Source organism: Lepidochelys olivacea, assembly GCF_965140295.1.
Source record: "Lepidochelys olivacea isolate rLepOli2 genome assembly, chromosome: 1".
Classification (NCBI taxonomy): Eukaryota; Metazoa; Chordata; order Testudines; family Cheloniidae; genus Lepidochelys; species Lepidochelys olivacea.
Genome location: NC_140411.1, coordinates 302,501,305 through 302,513,522, shown reverse-complemented (window position 1 = coordinate 302,513,522; position 12,218 = coordinate 302,501,305). Strand labels below are relative to the sequence as shown.

Sequence of the window (12,218 nt, the reverse complement as noted above, 5' to 3'; positions counted from 1 at the left end):
CTCCAAATGTTTAGACAGTTGGCTGGAAATTAAAACCAGCTGTTGTGTACTATGTTCTCTCTGTTTTTTGCTTGTACTGAGTGTCAGGCATGAAGATACCAACATCATTTAATTAATGAGTTTAATTAGAATTGTAAAGAAATCATGGAATTAGACACCTGTGACTTCAGTTGTCCAAACATGTTTAGACTCCTCTTCCTGAAATATAAAAATGACTTTATTGGGATTTTTTTAGTCTTTCCATTCAGTAATTTTGTGTGTCCTCTGTTAGAAATCATTACTGAGGTCTCTTTGGAACACTATGTATATTAGACTTTAGCAAAGTGGCATGCCAGTGGTGCTGGAACTAGGGGTACTGCTGCACCCTCTGGCTTGCAGTAGTAATAACAAACACCAAAAACATAGTTTTCATCATTAGCACCCCCCCTTATAAAATTGTTTCAGTACACTGTGGCAGATTCTCACTTCAGACAAAATTGCTACGAGCTGTGAAATTGACAAAAATAACAGCCAACAGTCATGTAAGGAAATCAGTGTCTACACAGACACTAGATCACCCTAACTACACCGACATAAGCCCTACACATCCTGTCGGCATAGTAGGGGAGTTACATCGTCAGGAGGAGTTTTTCAGTGTGTACATCTCCGCTGTTTTGCTGACGAAACCTGACTTTTGTCGTCAAACCTATGTAGTGTAGAGAAGGCCTAAATGTTTAGTTTCACGTCTTTTTCTTTTGTCCAAATTTGACTTGCTTGATCTTCAGGCATATCTAAATTTTGGATAGATTTGAATGATCTATCTTCAGTGGAGCCATTAATACACACTATACAACTAGACTGAATAATGTGAGTATCAGAATTAGCCAAATTTCATCGATAATTATTATCTAAAATTTAGCTCAGCTTTTCAATATGATTCAATACTCATTCAATGGCCATGGCAGAAGTTCCCTATATCTCTGGCAAAAAGGAGAACTCCTTTTGCTGTTTCAAGTGTTTTGTTATAGTTTTTATTAAGAATTGCTTTCTTAAAAATGCACTTCAATTTCTTTGTGTTGTAGTCACATAAGGTGATGGAACAAGTCACTAAACACGTATTTGTTTGTTCAAGCATATTTGTATGTTCCTTAATATTCCCTGTTTTTTTAAAAAAAGTTATTTCCCAAAGTTCTACCCCTAAAGGATGATTTTTGATGCTAGTGGCAATCAATGAACAGCTCATCACCACCCTTAGACCAGAGACTCAATACTGAACTACTACACAGTTCTATTATGCTTAATAGTAACAGCCATTCACAGTTTTTTTAGGACTTCTTTCCTTCACCATATTCTAAATATTCCGTCTCAGTAGACCTTGCTCATTTGTGTTTCTCCAGATCATAAGCTCCTGTTTCCAAATATTTTACTTTCACAAGTGATCATGAGGCAAACTTTAATCACAGCGCCTTGTGCTTTGTTTTGGCCTTCTTTTCCATTCAAACTCACTCTTTATCTCTGCTCATATCAACAGTACCTTCTTCACAGGGTTTTATGAGGCTCAATTCCTTAAAGTTTGCAAACTTCACAGAATATCAGGGTTGGAAGGGACCTCAGGAGATCATCTAGGACCTACGGGTGACAGTGGACGAGAAGCTGGATATGAGTCAGCAGTGTGCCCTTGTTGCCAAGAAGGCCAATGGCATTTTGGGATGTATAAGTAGGGGCATAGCGAGCAGATCGAGGGACGTGATCGTTCCCCTCTATTCGACATTGGTGAGGCCTCATCTGGAGTACTGTGTCCAGTTTTGGGCCCCACACTTCAAGAAGGATGTGGATAAATTGGAGAGAGTCCAGCGAAGGGCAACAAAAATGATTAGGGGACTGGAACACATGAGTTATGAGGAGAGGCTGAGGGAGCTGGGATTGTTTAGCCTGCAGAAGAGAAGAATGAGGGGGGATCTGATAGCTGCTTTCAACTACCTGAAAGGGGGTTCCAAAGAGGATGGCTCTAGACTGTTCTCAGTGGTAGCAGATGACAGAACGAGGAGTAATGGTCTCAAGTTGCAGTGGGGGAGGTTTAGATTGGATATTAGGAAAAACTTTTTCACTAAGAGGGTGGTGAAACACTGGAATGCGTTACCTAGGGAGGTGGTAGAATCTCCTTCCTTAGAGGTTTTTAAGGTCAGGCTTGACAAAGCCCTGGCTGGGATGATTTAACTGGGAATTGGTCCTGCTTTGAGCAGGGGGTTGGACTAGATGACCTTCTGGGGTCCCTTCCAACCCTGATATTCTATGATTCTATGATCTAGTCCAACCCCCTGCTCAAAGCACGACCAATCCCCATTTTTTGCCCGAGATCAACTTAACAGCCCCCTCAAGGATTGAACTTACAATCCTGGGTTTAGCAGGCCAATGCTCAAACCACTGAGCTATCCCACCCCCACACCCCCAAAAATAAAAAAAATTCCAAATTTTTGCCCCAGATCCCTAAATGGCCCCCTCAAGGATTGAACTCACAACCCTGGGTTTAGCAGGCCAACACTCAAACCACTGAGCCATCCCTCCCCCCACTTAATTCTACAGCCAACCTTTATTAGATCTGTCTCATATTTACTCTTAACTGCTTCAGGAGCTGTCAAGGTTCCTCCCCCACTCTGAACTCTAGGGTACAGATGTGGGGACCTGCATGAAAACCTACTAAGCTTACTTTTACCAGCTTAGGTTAAAACTTCCCCAAGGTACAAATTAATTTTATCCTTTGTCCTTGGAATATCCACTGCCACCACCCAACTCTAACTGGGTTTACTGGGAAACGTAGTTTGGACACGTCTTTCCCCCCAGAATCCTCCCAAACCTTGCAGCCCACTTCCTGGGAAAGGTTTGGTAAAAATCCTCACCAATTTGCATAGGTGACCACAGACCCAAACCCTTGGATCTGAGAACAATGAAAAAGCATTCAGTTTTCTTACAAGAAGACTTTTAATAGAAATAGAAGTAAATAGAGGTAAAGGAATCACCTCTGTAAAATCAGGATGGTAGATACCTTACAGGGTAATTAGATTCAAAACATAGAGAATCCCTCTAGGCAAAACCTTAAGTTACAAAAAAGACACACAGACAGAAATAGTCATTCTATTCAGCACAATTCTTTTCTCAACCATTTAAAGAAATCATAATCTAACACATACCTAGCTAGATTACTTACTAAAAGTTCTAAGACTCCATTGCTGTTCTATCCCTGGCAAAAGCAGCATACCGACAGACACAGACCCTTTGTTTCTCTCCCTCCTCCCAGCTTTTGAAAGTATCTTGTCTCCTCATTGGTCATTTTGGTCAGGTGCCAGCGAGGTTACCTTTAGCTTCTTAACCCTTTACAGGTGAGAGGATTTTTCCTCTGGCCAGGAGGGATTTTAAAGGGGTTTACCCTTCCCCTTATATTTATGACAGGAGCTAAAATAATTTGGCTTAGATTCTGTTTAAATTGTAATTCTCTTCCTACCCACCCTCTTCTCAGAGTTTGTCTTTATGTTGCTGTTGTGACAAAGGTCGAGTCTCGGTGATCACTTTACAATTCCAGTTAAACTGCCAATGAATTGCTGTTGATTTAATTTAACACATCACACTTTGTACAAGTCAATAATACACAATAATTATAAAATACCACCGTATTGTTTTTATCTGATATCTAAAGTCTGCAGAGTTTTGGGGAAACTGTACATGAGCATAACAATTAACCTTTTTTTCCTGAATGCCACTGGAACCTATTTATCCAATGTCCTTCTGTCCTGAGACAGAAAGATATCTTTCTTCTGAAACTAGACTATGACCTCTTCTGCCAGAATATAATAGAGTGATTATTCATTACGAGTGGCTGATTTGTGACCTGTAGGTGCTACCCTTCATTGGAGAGGGAGACTTTCTAAGGGATAAATGTGAATTTGACACCTAACAGCCATATCTCTCTCATAATGCTTTAAAGATCTCCAGTGAATAGGAGCAGTAGGGGAGTACATCTGCTGCTATGCAATATCCACTTTCTAGCCACCAAGCTCCATTGACATAAGTGAAGCTTACAGCCTTTTTTCTTCAGCAAAAATGGTGGCTGAGTGTATGCTAATTTGAATGCACTGTGTGAGTAATTTCCAAGTTACTTTTGTAAATATAGTTTATTGATATATGTGGCTGCAGATGTAAGGCTAAGAAATTCTGAGGAAGATTTTTTTTAAAAAAAACACCAAAAAAGGACTTAGGAGCACAACTCTCATTGCCTCACAATACGATTTGTGCACAGAAGTCCTTTAGCTGCTTTTGAAAACCTCCCTGATACTTTCACATGAAAATGCTGCCAAAAGGCCTCAAGTGCCAGTAAAGTGTCAATCTTTAATTCATGGAAGTGAAAGTATTTAGGATACATCCTTGCATTTCCTTTTGAAAGAATGATGACATGTAAAATTGATATTGAGTTAAATTTAAGCTGTACTAGAGATAATTTATTTTTGGGAGGGGAAGTGGGTACCTTTTCTACATTAGCAGCCCTAACATATTTTATATTCTTTCTTTTCTCTCAAATTGAGTTGTAGAAACAAAAAGGACAAATGATGCCTTACTTCTGCTTTAAAGCTCTCTTTTCATATTCAAGAGACAGAACTTTCAAAATAAGTAATTTAGAAACGGTTATGAAAAATATTTGCATGACTTTCTGCATAATTACACAAATTAAAATGCTTCTTTACTGATGTAGGACTTAACTGAGGGTTTTTTAAAAAACTCATAAATATCTGAATTTCTTTATCTCAAATTACATGAGAACTGTAACAATGATTTAATTCTCAATGACTAGACTAGTCAACTAACACTTTCAATTGAGAAAGAAGATTTTCAATAATTGGTGTAAAGTAAAAAGAAGGGAGCATTTTAGGGTTTGGACATCTTGGTATTAGCGTGAAACTGATAAAAGTCTGGCAAATGTGAACAAAACGAGGACCAATATGAAACTTTGCACTAAGTTTTCCTGAGATATTTGTGAACAAGTTCAGTAAAACAAGTTGACTCTTTTCAGTTTGTTTTCACTCTCCTCAGAACAGCATGGCATCACTTGGGCCTGGGACCAGAAATGGAAGTGCAGAATGACTAATTTAATTACTATTATATGCTAATAAACGCCCCCTCCCAAAGCTGAACGCTTCTTAGATTCACCAAATATTAAAGAGTATTTATAGAGTTTATTATGGCATTTTACAACTGCTAACTTGAAGTCTTATCATATCAAACAGCACAATGTCTCTTTTAAAAAAAAACCTTGTAAGAGTTCAAAATGGTGAATAGCAGTTCCATTTACAATCAGATTATAGTGCCCCGGCCCTGCATACAATTTCCCCTCTCAGATGTGGCCCTCGGCCCAAAAAGTTTGCCCACCCCTGTTCTAGTGGATCAGGTGTCTGTTAAAAGTAAGTAAATGAAAATATTTATGCATAGTTCCAAATGCAAGAGATAATTCTCTACATACACACTTATTTGATACCACTCCTGACATGGAAGTTAATTGTTATACCTTCTTTATAACTTAACATTAATTTTTTAAAGTATCAAACTCAATCTGCTTTAGGCAATGTATAGAAAAATGTAGAACTGTGCATTGTGTGAAGAAGTACTTCCTTTTGTTTGTTTTTTAAACCTGCTGGCTATTAATTTTATTGGGTGATGTCTTGTTCTTTTGTTATGTGAAGGGGTAAATAACACTTCCCAATTCACTTTCTCCACATCATAAATGATTATGATTTTATAAACCTCTATCATATCTCCCACCCCTTAGTCATCTTTTTCCAAGCTCAAAACCCCCAGTCTTTCTAATCTCTCCTCATATGAAAGCTGTTCCATAACCCTAGTCATTTTTGTTGCCCTTCTCTCTATCTTTTCCAATTCTCATACCTTTCTTGAGATTGGGTGACCAGACCCGCATGCAGTATTTAAAGTGTGGGGGTACCATGCATTTATACAGTGTCGTTATGATATTATCTGTCTTATCATTTATCCCTTTCCTCATGGTTCCTAACATTCTGCTTCCTTTTTTGACTGCTGCTACACACTGAGTGGATGTTTTCAGAGAACTATCCACAGTGACTCCAAGATCTTCCTTGAGTGGTAACAGTTAATTTAGACCCCATCATTTTGTATGTATAGTTGGGATTATGTTTTCCAATGTGCATTACTTTGCACTTTCAACATTTAATTTCATCTACTCCTTTTTTTTTTTTTTTGCCCTGTCACCCAGTTTAGTGAGATCCCTTTGTAACTCTTCAGTCTGCTTTGGACTTAACTATCTTGAGTCATTTTGAATCATCTGCAAACATTGCCACCTGACTGTTTACCCCTCTTTCCACACCATTTATGACTATATTGAACAGCATTGGTCTCAGTACAGACCCCTGGGGGATCCTGTTATTTACCTCTCTCCACTGTGTAAATTTACCATTTATTCTTACCTTTTTTGTTTCCTGACTTTTAACCAGTTACTGATCCATGAAAAGATCTTCCCTCTTATCGTATAATTGTGTACTTTGCTTACGAGCCTTTGGTGAGGGACCTTGTCAAAGGTTTGCTAAAAGTCCAAGTGCACTCTCTCCACTGGATCACCCTTGTCCACATGTTTGTTCACCCCCTCAAAGAATTCTAATAGATTGGTGAGGCATGATTTCCTTTTATAAAAGGCATGTTGTCTCTTCAACAAATTATGTTAATCTGTGTATCTGATAATTTTGCTATAGTTCAACCAATTTGCTTGGTAATGAAGTTAACATTACTGGCCTATAGTTGCCAGGATTGCCCATGGAGCCTTTTCAAATAATTGGTGCAGGATTAGCTATCCTCCAGTCATCTGATACAGAAGCTGATGTAAGCGATAGATTACATACCACAATTCTACAATTTCATATTTGAGTTCTGTCAGATCTCTTGGGTGAATACCATCTGGTCCTCAGAAATTACTACTATTTAATTTATAAATTTGTTCCAAAATTTCCTCTATTGACACCTCAATCTGAGAAAATTCCTCAATTTTTCACCTAAAAAGTATAAGTCAGGTGTAGTTTTCTTCACCTTACTCTTGCGACAGTAGTGTAGCAGAGCTGTTTGTTCTGGGGTCTGTGCATAGTGGCCTTTTTGTAAGGGTAATTTACCCAAATAAACTGAGGGTTTGTGCACTACTATTATCTCAACTATTATAAGATTCAGTCTGCATTTTCATGAATTTTAGTACATCCATAGCACTTTAACCACTTACTCATCACTCATCCTGTGCGGTAGGTAAGTACAAGTATCCTTATTACAGATATGAAGTTAGACAGACATGACAAGGCCACAGAGAAAGTTGGTGTCAGAGTTTAATTAGTATGCCTAAGTCTCACAGTTTCAGCCATTTGTTTAGTGCACTTGCCCATAGTGCCTCTTCTGTTATTGAGCTGTCTTGTCCCTCCCCTCAAAATGTGCAGCCAGAAGTCACATTGTCTGCTCAACAGTGTAGCCATCTCCATTTCTGGCACTCATCTGTGTGGTGCCTAGTGGTGGCCCAAGTGCTATCAGCAGAAGCCAGGTAGAGCTTCCCACCAAGCTGTGAATTGACTTGGGTTCCTTCTGAAAAATCAAGATCTGTGGTCATCATTTTCACAGATTTCAAACACTAACACTGAGCACTGTAATGGGGATCATGAATATGTGATCTTTATGAAAAATCTGTGACTAACTTTGAACTCAAAGGATCTGTTTCTATCTGTTACACTAAAGGGTCTTTTCACAAAGTAGAGTGCTAGACATTACCCTTACAACCTCCCCCCCCCCCACAATTCTCTTCTTTCTCTCTCTCTAGGCCCCCTTAAATCATGTAGGCTTCTGTGGATATAGACATTGTGGGCTGCAGAGAGCAGCTCTGGCAAGGGGGCTGAGTAGCAATGCAAAGGCCAGGTGGCTGTCTGAGGATGACCTTTCTTTTCCTCCATATTTGTTGAGGGGCTGAACCATCTGCATGTGGTGGGGAAGAAACTCCATCCTCCAACTGGAAGGATTAGAAGAAAATTGAGTTTTGATTCTCCTGCATGGGAGATGATGGGGCTTTCTCTTCTGTTAGTTCAGCCTGTTTGTCATATCAAAATTCATTCAGTATAAAAACCAGAACTCCTCTATACTATTGAATGTACTGTCAAAATATAGTAGGGTCAAGAGCTTTTACAATAATTTCTGAACATGCTAGGTGAGAGGGCAAAAAAGTGTCAAGGCAGCATTGTCAAGAAAAAAAGCCTAGATGAATATAAACAAAAGATTAGTACTAAGAGGAATAGCCTAGGGCATCATATAAGACTTGCACATTCTGCAGAATAAATTTGAATGGTTGGGAGAATTTAAAATACATAAAGTTGTGATACTAAATAGATTCTGGGCCAACTCTGCTTTTAGGTAATTGGATTGCATGAGTGTAAGTAACAGAGCAGAATCTGAACCATTACTATAATAAAGAGGGATAGGAGGATTTTGTAATCAACTATTGGAAAGCATTTCTGCAGGAGGTTGTTGGGTCAAATACTGCTTTCACTTATTCTGGAGTATATCTGGACTGTTTACTTCAGCTCAGTTGACTTCAGTGGAGTTCCTTCAGACTTTATACCAGTGTACGTGAGTAGAATTTTGCCCAATGTATTTTAATTTTAAGAGTAGATCAAATGTAAAAACTGGATATGGATATTTGAACTCTTGACTTATACAGTTAGCAGTATTGTTGGGTTTTGTTTTTTGCTTCTATTTATCCTTTTGTTGTACACTTGCAAAATCTCCAATTGAGTAACACCATTAGGATTTACTATTTTTATTTAGTTACCCCTGAATATCTAGTAAATATTTTTATGCTGGTAAAATTATGTGGCTTGTGATAATGTATTCAACAGATGGCAACTGTGGTAGCTAACCATTCACAATATTGTACTGTAGTGCTAAACGGAACACAATCAATCTAGCATGTTAATTCCTAATGTGAATAGGTACTGAACTGGTATGATCAGTGGTACTTTTTATCAATAAATAGCAAGCAGAATAATTTTCATAATCATAACTTGGAAGATGGGTATGGTATTGTCAATGAAGTAATAAAGATTTGCAAGTGAAAGAATAAGCGTAGTAGAGAGATGACTTTTATTGTGTTCTATTTTTCTTTTGCTGAATCTGCAGGCACATTAGCCATTTAAATTAGCTGATTTTTAAAGGTGAATTGCTGCTATTTTTCTACAGAAAATTACTGTCTTTAAAAACGATATTTTTAAATTAAAGAGAATTATAGTTCTTTTGAGTAGGGGAATGTGCACATCAGTAGACTAAGATAACTTCAGTATGTCAAATAACAGTGAAGATTCATGTATAAATATGTGTAGAAATACTTGTATTCACTTACTTCATTCACATCTTTAGATTGCATAATATAGTGCATATCTTTCAATGTTAACATATTGCACATTATATATAAACAGCAACTTTAATATGTTCTTACACCCCTTTAAAATGGAAGCATGCAGTAGTGTCAGATACACGTAACAATGATCATTAATTGAAAGGAGTACGGGCCTGACATAAACATTCCACAATACCCCATTAGTATTGGTCTCATAGCATCAGTCTAACAAATCTGGAAATAAAGGGCCAAATTCTGCCTTCAGCTGTGCCATTGTAAATCCAAATCAGCAGAACTCCTCCTGGTTTTCTCAAACAAAGGGTTGAGGAAGTACTGGAGTGGAGGAGACTCATAGTGAGAAGGATATCTGTGTTGGGAAGGATAGAAAGACAGTGAAAAGGAGGTAGTTCCAAGAGGTGGGGAAACAGTGTAAAAGGGATGGTGCAGGAGAGGCAAGAATGACAGTGTTGGAGGAGTGGTGGCATTGGAAGGGGCAGGCTGGTTCTGGGGCCTTCAACAGTGACCAAATTTCTAATGCTAGAGGTTGAACTCTTGGACCAAAAGAGCAGAAGAATCTCTACTTCCTGGAAGAAGAGTGCTAAGAGCATAGGCTTGCTAGATTCCCCCTGTTCATGCAAGCAGAGCTGTGGGGAAAAGTGAGATTCCCTGTGCATTGAGTGTGCTGTATATGACAGGCCAAGTGACTTGAAAGCGGTTTCAGCTGGAATGCAATTGAATGAGTCAGAAAGAAATGTTTTGTGAGAAGGGAGGAAGATGTCATGGAAAGTAACTGAAAGATGAATAAAGATGATCTGACCCGGAGAGAAGTCAATTTTTTAAAATACAGCTCCTCCTGGCTCTGTTGGTTGGTGCCTGATCCTGTAACTTATCTGATTCCAGTAATTATAAAATTATCTGTAGTGGCTTTAGCTTCTATTGCCTAGTCTTTAGTTAAACTGTAGAGTGCGTGGCTGATAACTAGGGGACCCAGTTTACAGTTCCACAGCCAGTTAAGGAAATGTATGGTGGTTTCTTGTATACAGGAAAAGCATTTCAAGGCATGTGCAAAATCTGTGCTCCAGCTGTACATTGCATCATTAAAACTTGTAGCAGAATGATGAAAGACTAAGCAAAAAGTTATCTACAAAAGGAATCACCTCATGTAACACTCTTGCAAGATCAAATGAATTTTGGGTTGTAGCAGGAAGTAAATGGTATGTGGAGGAGACCACGAGGAATAACACCAGAAAATAAAATAGCCAGATACACAAAAGAAGACTACCATGTGATATAAGATCTGTGATAAAAGGGTACAAAAACTGGGCATGGAAAGTAAAGCAGTTTGATAAAATTAAACCTATTAACTATAAATCAGAGAAAAGGGGTGTTTTAAAGGATATAATCCATGTTTGCCAGGTAGGAAAATTTGACCATGAAACAAATTCTCAGGATATGACTATACATTAAACAGTATAATAACATTATGAATAATGTTTTGGAACCCCAAGAAATAAAGAAATAAGATATTTTCTTTTATTTTCTTTATTAGCAGTAGTGTTATTGTAGCACCTAGAAACCCCAGACATGAACCTAAACCCTCTTGTGCTAATTGCTGAGCAAAACACAGAACAAAAAGATGATTCCTGCCCCAAAGTGCTTACAATCTGTTGCCTCTTGTCTTACACTTAGATGGAAACAGACTAGGGGAATACAAGAAAACAATGAGACAATATTGTCCGCATGATTCATAGATTCCAAGACCAGAAGGGCCCATTTGTGATCACCTAATATGACCTCCTTTATAATAAAGGGCATAGAACTTCACCAAAATAATTCCTAGAGCATATCGTTTACAAAAACTTCAATTTTTATTTAAAAATCTGTCAGTGATGAAGAATCCACCATGACCCTTGGTAAGTTGCTCCAATGGTTAATTACTTTCTCTGTTAAAAATATTTCCAGTCTGAATTTTTCTAGCTTTAATTTCAATATCTAAATGGGTAACATTTATAGACATAATCAAGTCACTCCTTAGCCTTCTTTTTGTTAGACTCACGGAGCTCAATCTATTTAGCTTATCACTGTAAGGCATTTTTTCTAATCCTTTCAGTCATTCTCATGCTCTTCTCTCCACCCTCTCCAATTTATCAACATCCTTCTAAATTGCAGACAGCAGAACTAGACACAGTATTCCAGCAGTGGTCACCCAGTGCCAAAAAAGTGTAAAAATAATCTCTCTAGTCATACTCCAGACACCTCTATTTATGCATCCCAGGATCACATTAGCCCTTTTGGCCACAGCATCATACTAGAAGCTCATGTTCAGCTGATTATCCACCATAACCCCCATTTTTTTTTTCAGAGTCACTGCTTCCCAGGATAATTTACCCATCATCAAACATTCTTTGTTTCTAGAAGTATACATTTACATTTAATAATATTAAGATGCATATTGTTTGCTTGAGCCCAGTTTACCAAGTGATCCAGATCGCTCTGTATAGTGACCTGTCCTCTTAATTATTTAGCCCCAATTTTTATGTTGTCTCCAGACTTTATCACTGATATTTTGTTTCAGGTCATTAATAAAAATGTTAAATAGCTTCAGGCCAAGAACCCCACTAGAAACATACCAGTTTGATGGTTCTCATGTTTACAGTTTCATTTAGAGACTTATCAGTTAGCCAGCTTTTAATCCATTTTATGTGTGCAATATTAAATTGATATCTTTCTAGTGGGGCTGTCAAGTGACTAAAAAAATTAAACGTGATTAATCACGTGATTAATCATGCTGTTTAAATAAATGGTATTCTAT

At 38.0% G+C, this 12,218-nt stretch overlaps 1 protein-coding gene across 6 annotated transcripts in view; it reads left to right on the top strand.

Annotated features, from left to right (window-relative positions):
* The window catches only part of IMMP2L (inner mitochondrial membrane peptidase subunit 2), an 844,357-nt gene that overhangs the window by 670,917 nt on the left and 161,222 nt on the right, over positions 1-12,218 (top strand). The gene's annotated exons all lie outside the window — the stretch shown is intronic.